This window comes from Mytilus galloprovincialis, chromosome 5, assembly GCF_965363235.1.
Source record: "Mytilus galloprovincialis chromosome 5, xbMytGall1.hap1.1, whole genome shotgun sequence".
Taxonomy (NCBI): Eukaryota; Metazoa; Mollusca; class Bivalvia; order Mytilida; family Mytilidae; genus Mytilus; species Mytilus galloprovincialis.
In genome coordinates this window covers 8,222,295-8,230,655 of record NC_134842.1, presented here as the reverse complement: position 1 = coordinate 8,230,655, position 8,361 = coordinate 8,222,295, and the positions used below count along the sequence as shown (strand labels likewise).

The 8,361-nt window shown below is 32.2% G+C and overlaps 1 long non-coding RNA gene across 1 annotated transcript; it reads right to left on the bottom strand.

Annotated features, from left to right (window-relative positions):
• Positions 1-314: 314 nt before the first annotated feature.
• Positions 315-3,559, bottom strand: LOC143074302 (uncharacterized). Its single transcript, XR_012977783.1, has 3 exons — positions 3,463-3,559; positions 2,555-2,871; positions 315-615 (listed from the first exon to the last, which is right to left on the bottom strand). It is a non-coding gene; the product is annotated as an uncharacterized LOC143074302 (long non-coding RNA).
• Between the last annotated feature and the right edge of the window lie 4,802 nt (positions 3,560-8,361).

Sequence of the window (8,361 nt, the reverse complement as noted above, 5' to 3'; positions counted from 1 at the left end):
GGCTTTAAAATATTTCTGACGCATAAAATTATATGTCGTGTTGTTTACATTTTTACATCACTAAGACAATACCTCTACCGTTTGAGGTTATCCGAGGGTATCAACAGAAACGGAAAATAAAATGAATGATATAAGTTGAAAAAATAAAAAAAAATATCTATTTTTTTATACAGATAATTTGAAGACGTGAATCTCGTTTTCCTGCTGTTTTAAATTTAATGTTTAACATGTGTACAAAACACAGCAACATAACACGTTAACAATATTTAAAAAAAAAAAGAAATTTGTTTACTTTTCCCGGTGAACTATTCATATTAAGATGTGTGTTTCAAAAAATATCCGAAATAATCGGGACTAATGGCATTGACTCATACAAGTACAACATCTAAATCTATTAGAGATTCGTATATAATACTTATTTAAAATTGGACGAAATTTTTTGTTCATCATAAAATACACAGACGGATTAACAACTGTTGATAGTTTTGCAAACAACACTGCAACTAGTGTAACCCTAATCGGTACTTCTCCCTGACGTCCATACGCTGTCCATAAACTGACCACTGCATAGGGCGACCAAAGTCCGACAAATCCAACACACATGGCAAATGTCATCTGAAAAATATAAAATTTGGCAAATCGGTTATATATGTTACTCAGTATTTAAATGTTAGAGAGATGTAATTTATTATACTTTACATATTATCTATACTATTAAAGGAGGAGACCTCATTTTGTGTGTCGCTTCTCTTCCTTCCACGATAAATTATCATGATGCCTCTGTGTTCTTAAACAGGTAACATGCATAGTTGCATTTGTCATCCATTCTTATGATTATTCAGATAGAGTTTTTTTTTGGAGAAAAACGACCAAAATGGGAGTCCGGATATTGATTCCGTCATTAGACTGCATTTTAGTCAAAGATAAGACTTCCTGTTTGAAACATGCACAAGCACAACCAATCGTATGATAGATAACTAGAAAACATAATTCCCATAAATGGAGCATAAAAACTTATTTTTGAAAGTAAAAGTAGTGATTTGGCAAAAATGAATGTAGGGTAGAGATTCGAGGGAGGCAGGACCTTTTTCGAGACGTCGGAATCGAGTGTTTTAAGTTCGGGATTTGGAGATTGCAATTGATCCTTACGGGATCCGGGAATATATTTTTCAATTTTCAGGATTTAGGGATATGAATTTCTTTAAATTCTGCAGCTCGGGATATCGTGTTTTTAAGCCCGGGGTTGCGGGATCAGGATCCATCCGACCACCCCTCAATTTAAGTCGGTCTTAATCATTTATAAAAGATTCATATCCTACCATTGGCATGGTAATAAGGTTCTCAAAAGAAAAAGCGCTGATTGATTGTCCTAGAAGCATATTTCATTAGACTAATAATGGTCTATATATAAGCAGTAGTTTTTTTTTATTTAATTTGACTTTACCAAAAGATGCATTGTAGCAAAGGAGAAGAATAATTGTTGTCTGAGGCCAGAAACACGAAAATAATTGTACTTAATAGAAAGGAAACAAATATCGGACTTTGGAAAAAGGGAGAGGGCTTTTGATACCTTTTATGAAATTCTTCATACATAATATCTTTTACAAAAAATCATCCTACAACAGTTCACAAGCTTTAAGAGTCCGCAGGTGTGTTCTAGTATATATATTAATTGAACATACCGATTTATATTTTTTTAATTTATCAGTTTGTAATGATATATTTAAACAACATCACTGTTTTGCATGGAAGGCTCAGCTCTATGTAAAGGAAAACTATCGATAATATTTACCTTAAAAACCAATCACTTCCATAAAAATTTGGCAGTTGTTATTAAATAGTTCGCATCCGAGTATGTTGGCGTCTATTTTTCTTGCACTTCAGTGTTTCTGTTGTGTCGTTGTTTTTCACTTACATATTGTTATCTTCAATTTAGTTCTAACCCGTTTTTGTTTTTGTCAATTGATTTATGATTTTTGAAAATCGATATACTGCTGTTGCTTTTATTTATGTGAATACCGAATTAGAATTATGACCGGGTTTGTGATAATATGAGCAACAAAGCGCAGGGCACATAAATCTGTTTATACTTCTGATTCCCCAAAGATGACTAGTATTTGATGCTGTTCGTGTAGATCTGTCTTTGTTTTGTATATTGTTTTTTGCCTTGCTGATTTGCTTTTTTTTTTCGAATTACGAGTTTGGACGTCTCTTTATTATCTGTCGCCTCTCCTTTATCGTCATTTTGAATTGATGTTCAGATAAAAAATCAAAAGATTTTGTTAAGTCGTTTAACAGTTTCAATCGCATAGATATGAACAATTAATTAAGAATTGTAATACATGGGAAATTGAGAAATTGAAATTGAGACATTTAAACTGATATTTTCAAAAAAAAACATATCAACAAGATCCTTTGGCAGATAGCCAAACAATGTCCAATACATATTATACATTTAACTCGGAATGTTATAATTTACAAAATGATTTCGACACACAAAAAGATACCTGTAGATTTTGTACTTTAGTATATTATTATTATTATCTATAGTTACCTTGATCAAATACGTGTCTTTCTTTTTCACAGACATGCCCATGTTGCTCACTGATCTTTTCGTTCGCCGCCTATTCATTTTTATATGCCATAAAATTCGCCCATACGAAACGTTCATAACAATCACAGGTAAAAGCACACATGCTATTAAAAAGAATGTAACGAAAATCTCATGGCCTTGCCAGGCAAGTGTACAAGAAGTCCCATAAGGTTCTGGTCCATAAGCGCCGACGCCAAACACTGGCAAAAAAGCCCAGAAAGTTGCATAACAATATATCCCAAGAATTGAAGATTTTGTGTGGAGGAGTAGTACTTCGGCTAAAATATATGTATACATTTAATCAGCTGACGACATACTATCCACATATACATTAATTCATCAAAATGTATTCAGGTCGACCACTTTTCTATTATTCATTCTGCCAATGTATTTAATGATCTGACATTTTTTGCTTATGACTTGGAAAATAACCATTGAATAACTTCTTAAACCTATTAAGAATCTACAATCACGTGTAGATATACGCGATAGGTTTAGTTAACAAAGAAATTATACTAAACGTGAACAAAAATTGTATACATAATAGATATATAATACAGTTATATATTTCCTTCAACCAAAATTCCAAAGGATCAAAGCCATGTCTCTATTTATCATATTCATTATCTTAGATTGCGTTTTACTACACGCAACATATTTCAAGCGGGTGATATGTTCACGTACTTCAACTTTGTTCGAAGTATAACATAAATTTGTTAAGTTTGAGGTTTACAAATTTATGTCGATAGTATATCACACTTTTCCCATAGAATTGGCATTAATTAAAGTGTGATGCAAAATAAAGAATGACAAAATAGGCAATTGCTTTCATTTTGTTTGTTTGTAAAGTAAAATTTAAAATGACTGACCATGTTTTACGCCACACACTTTGAGGTATCTCGCAAAACTGATAGCTGCTAGAGTGGCTATGCTGACAACTCCACAAAAAAATCCAATAAAACCATATGTTGCACAAACTAAAAAATAGAGAACATTTTATGTTTTCTTTCACATTTGTTCAGGTTGTAAGAAATAAATCTTATTTTTACTTGTTTAGTCTTTTAGTAAACTGATAATGGATTTTCCCCCATTTAATTTCTGAATGCACTTATCTGAATCCAGTGAGGATAATACAAATATTTCCATGTTCATTGGAAGGGGTTAATCAGATGTCACACGTGAGTGAATGACGTGAATTTTCTGCTTTGTTTGAGCACCCTTGGTATAGTTGATTTAAATTATAACCCAATTGCGAAGATGCAGCAGTTATCAATAAATTATATCTCTTCAAACACTTTAAAATGGAAATGTTTAGTTTTGACAATTTCCCAAATTGAATGCTAACGGATATAATTTTTTATTAGTCTTATGTAGACTTAACGCGCGTCTGACGTACTAAATGTCAATAATTTGCACACTTTATAAATTTCCTGTATACAAAATTTTAAATTTTTCAAAAAACTAAAAATTTTCTTCTCCCAGGCATAGATTTCCTTAGCCGTATTTGACACAACTTTTTAGAATTTCGATTCCTCAATTCTCTTCATCTTTGTTCTTGTTTGCATAAAAGATTGGATGAGGTGAACATCAAGATGTTTCATGCGATAGCTGTTGATTTTAAGAACTCCGTGCAGGCAATTTATCATCGTTGATGCTACAAAACTTAAACAAGTAAAAATATTTGTTCCCCCTTTTAGAGCGAAGAAGCTTCGAGTCTGATATTTAATGACGACATACAATTATCTGACTGTTGTCCCTCAGTTTCGGGTATTTGTACACGTTCTAGAATGCAGTCGTTCAACTGGAGTGCTTATATATTTTTTTGCAACAAAACATATTAGAAAGATAAAAAAACACTCAAGTTTGAATCAGATGAGCGTGTTAAAAATGTTTTATCCGTGTCAAATAAAGTTAAAGTTGAAATAGTTTCCCGTCCATCTTTTAAACTTCAAAATTTTGGTTGCATTACAAATTATTTGCTAAAAACGAAAAAAAAAAATTATCTAAACCCGTGGAAGCAGATATCTCAGATCACGATACTGGTTCTACTAATTTTATTTTGGCTATTGACAAAGATTTAATGGTCATTCCTCATGACACTGTTACTTGATGAATAGAGATCATTTCTTTCGGCTGATTCTAATTTAAAATATTCTGCATGTCTAAACTAATTTCTTTCTATAGAAATTCAGTTGTCAAACAACTTCAACAAGTTCAAGGCAAATATAACATAATATTTAGTAGCAAAATAACTATTTGAGATGCCATATCACCTGCTAGTCAATTGAAAACTGACTTTAAAATCTTAATGTCAACTGTAATAGACACAAATAACGGACAGATATTTCATTCTGCTGCAAGTTACTTAGAAAATACATCGAAACTCTACCCAACGTCGGATGAATTGTCTCTTGCTTCTTCAATTCAGTCAATGCCTTCATATTTATTACAATTCATTCTATGGTTACTCAATGAAACTGCATATAGCCAAGATTCTTCTCAGGAAATGGCACCAGAGAAATTGCGAAAATGCTAAGCAATTGTTGAGGCAATCGTTTTTGTTTTACTCCTTTTCAACAAGGATTGGGTTTACAAATGAACCATGAGTTTGGTTCAAAACACCTTGTTGAAACATTGAATGTCAATGGATTTTATGCTTCTTAAAGTAAAGTGCGACGCTATCTAATGTGTTGCCAACCATGAAATTGAGCGAATTCAAGATAGTGTGTACGTCTCGTATAATGTTTCCCCAGCATCTTTGCAGACAAGCATATGGATGTCATCACAACTTCCTAAACCCCCTGTTAAATCTCTGTTAAATCTTAGATGAATTGATAGGGATGGTTTTAAGCTGCATTTGTTTTAGGAACAAATGTCTTCGGACTTCCTACAATACCTTGTCTGTAAGGAAAAACGCAAAATAACGTGTTTGCTTTGAGCAGAACCTTTCATGTGCAGACATGTGGCCATGAGTGAAATGTGTAGAAATATTAGATCATGTCTTGTGACGGTTGATGAAAATGAAGATGATTGGGATAACGGTTGATTTGGTATAAAGCTTGTTGCACTGGTACACACGGTTCCAGCCCCGAGGTAAGGGGAGTGTTAGCGTGCCCTAAAAAAAGTTAAAACCCGCCACAATCTGTATGTGTCTGTTTCAAGTCACGAGACGGTAAAGCAGTGTTTATCGTTTGTTTCTATATACTATATTTGTTTCTTTCTTATTTATTTTGTACATTAATCAGGCCGTTAGATTTTTTGTTTGTTTTACATTATTCATTTTGGGAATTGAAAGACTATGCAGTATGAATTTTACTCATTGTTGAAGCCCGTACAGGACCTATAATTGTTTTATGTCTCATTTGGTTTCATTTCGAGAGTTGTTTCATTTGCAATCATATTACATCTTCTTTTTTATATGAAATACTTTTGAAGTTTGTGGTACGTTGCAAGGAAAAAAAGGGGGGATATAGTTACAAAACCTATAATGTAATAGATATTAACCAGAGTTGAATACACAACAAAAGATAATACTATGGTAGCAGTAATAATTCTGAAAAAAAACAAAAGCAACGAGTAGTCTATAAAAAAACCTGAAGTATCCGCAAATTCAATGTGAAGTCATATTTGACTGTAGTGTTCTATGGCTTTGGTTTGATACCTCATCCACTATGGTAGTTTTAAAATAATTTTAAAATATTGTCCTGCATGACACTTGGTTTTTACCTGAAATTCATATTTTTCCTAAGGTAAAGGTGCTCTCAACATCTTATAGGTTGAAAACTTGATTTTTGAAGTTTTGCTTATAAGACGTCGTTTTAAGATTTTTTTTTGATGAAAAAATCTCAATGATTAAGGTTTACCTATAATAACAAACATCACTAAAGACAAAACAGTATCATTTGTATTTAGGTAGAGTCTAGAAATAGAAAAAAATGTCAAAATTGAAACCCTCCCAAATTTTCACAGATTTTTATATATGACCTTTGATCTCAATTTAAAAAAAAAAAACATGTGACCATATCAAGTCCTGACGACAGGCATATTATAATAGTAAACGATTTCGAATGATGTATTATGTAGGTGTGTGTTCGGTGGTGAGATTAAATAAAAAAATTCTGCCTTCAGTCACCGCACTATTAGGGGCGAACTAAAGCCTGCAACCAAGTACCGAATGTTCGCCGTGTTGAAGACCTATTGATGAACTGTTGCTGTTTCTTCTCTTTGTTCGGGTTAACCATTCTTTGACACATTCTCCGTTTCCATTCTCAATTTAATATTTAAGATAAAAATTATAACATTCACAGTATTCTTCGCCACCTTTTTTTACAAGATTAGAACAACATGATGTATTTCAATCAAATGTTATCATGTTGGGACTGTTCATAGATGCTCAAACATTCCATATTCTAAACTATTGCTAAAATATTCCTCAGTTTTACTCCAATTGATATTTTCGTAATAATATACTTTGGATTCATTTATTTTCGTGGGTACAAACTTTCGTGGATTGAGGATAACTTGCATATTCGTAGATATTTAATTTCGTGGTTGTGTCAAATTCTGCCTACATTCCTTTAGAAAATTTGTAATTCTTTGAACACTTAAATTCGTGGTTCCCCTTTACCCACTAATTCCACGAAAATTAGCATCCAACGAATATTAATGAATCCACAGTAATAAGAAAGATTCACAATCGTAAATTACTTGTTATCTATTGTATAAATTTCCAGAAATAAAACAGTGTGTTCTATAATTGTATACATGTACCAAGCTTAACATTAGAGTCTTGGATAATAGAGAAAAAAAAACACTTACCAAAAAAATACTTACGAAATTCCCCAACAACCCATTTATGATTCATTGATGAATAGATTGTCAACGGAAATCCAAAGACTGGCATCAGAATGTCGATGATAGCTAGATTCAATATGTAAAAGTCACAGGAGACTAATGATTTCATCTTTCTTATGCAAACATAAACAACAAGTCCATTTAATATAGTAGATGCTAAACCTGAAATACAAGAAAGCATTGTATTAACATTTCGCATGTACGGAGCGAAGTCTTTAATTGAATTTCATTTGGAACACTCCAACCTAAACATTTGAAAGCTCAGAAAGATTGAATATCCGAAAACGAAAGGGGCAGTAGTTCAAACAAACGGGATATTAAACTAGAAGTCAAATGCATCTATGATCAACTTTATCTGAGGGTGTTGGAAACTTAGTTCCTTATCAATGTCTCAATTAACCATCTAGATTTGTGTTCATTTCATTCTTCTGAATCCTTTATAAGATCATTCTTCAACAGATACTCTTTCAGTCAACTTTCCTATATTTAGTATGATATAATGCTTTGCAGATTTTTTAGATCGTGTCAATAAATTTAAAATATAGGACATACAATCTTATCGTAACGACAATTTCCTTCAATAGAACTTATGATAAGCATGTTCGTTACGACATATTGACATCAACACGGATACTTTGACACTACAATTGCAAGGTAATAGCATGTTCTTCACTACATTAAAAATTAGCATTCTTTTTAATTTATTAAATTAACTCCCAATATTTTCAATTTCAAGTGCAAAAAAGGATGCCGATATAAACCGCTAATGAATATCAAATATAATAATATTATTCTTTTAATCAATACTGTGCATACTATATTTGGAGCGTTAAAAGAAGAACAAACAATTTACTGACGAACTTTTACACCCATAACAAATATGTTACGCGTTCTATATTTTTTAACATGCGTAA